Source organism: Pundamilia nyererei, unplaced genomic scaffold, assembly GCF_000239375.1.
Source record: "Pundamilia nyererei isolate P.nyererei 1_Seehausen unplaced genomic scaffold, PunNye1.0 scaffold00026, whole genome shotgun sequence".
NCBI classification, from domain to species: domain Eukaryota; kingdom Metazoa; phylum Chordata; class Actinopteri; order Cichliformes; family Cichlidae; genus Pundamilia; species Pundamilia nyererei.
This window is the reverse complement of record NW_005187427.1, coordinates 4,432,181-4,433,038: the sequence shown is the minus strand read 5'-3', so window position 1 is coordinate 4,433,038 and position 858 is coordinate 4,432,181.

Genomic DNA, 858 nt, shown 5'->3' with positions numbered 1-858 from the left:
TTTAGATGTGGGGTAAGTGGTTAAGAAATTGGACTGATGGATTTACAACTACATGCTTATAAATGCTGAAAAACTAGTTGATGCATTAATTACTTCTAGGGTGGACTGCTGCAATTCATTATTATCAGGATTTCCTAAAAACTCCCTGAAAAGCCTTCAGTTGATCCAAAATACTGCAGCAAGAGTACTGACAGGGACTAAAAAGAGAATCCAGAATTGAATTCAAAATCCTGCCCCTTACATACAAGGTCTTGAATAATCAGGTAGTACCATATCACCCTGTTACAGCACGTTGCTCCCAGACCGCCAGTTTATTTGTACTTAAAAGTAGAATGGGGGGGCAGAGCCTTCAGCTTTCAGGCCTCTCTTCTCTGTAACCAGCTTTGAATTTGGATTTGTGAGACAGACACCCTCTCTACTTTTAAGATTAGGCCTAAAACTTTCCTTTTTGCTAAAGCATATGGTTAGGGCTGGATTAGGTGGCCCTGAATCTTCCCTTAGTTACGCTGTAATAGGTGTAGGCTGCTGGGGGATTTCCATGATGTACACTGGCTCTCATCTACAACATGTCTTTGTCCTGTCTTCCTCCCCTCACCCCTACCACTTGTGGTAGATGATCAGTATGTAGTACTATGCAGTATGATCCTTTTCTAGGCTGGCGGAACGATAACTCATAACCAAAAACGTGTGCTAAATAAAGGGATTTAATTGATAACAGTGCAGCTGAGTGGGCAGACACGAGTTGCTCTGAGGATGCAGTGAATTCCTGTGAAATCTAATTTCAGCAGAGGCTCAGAAATTCCACAGAACTCTCTCTCTCACTCACTCACTCACTCACTCACTCACTCACTCACTCAC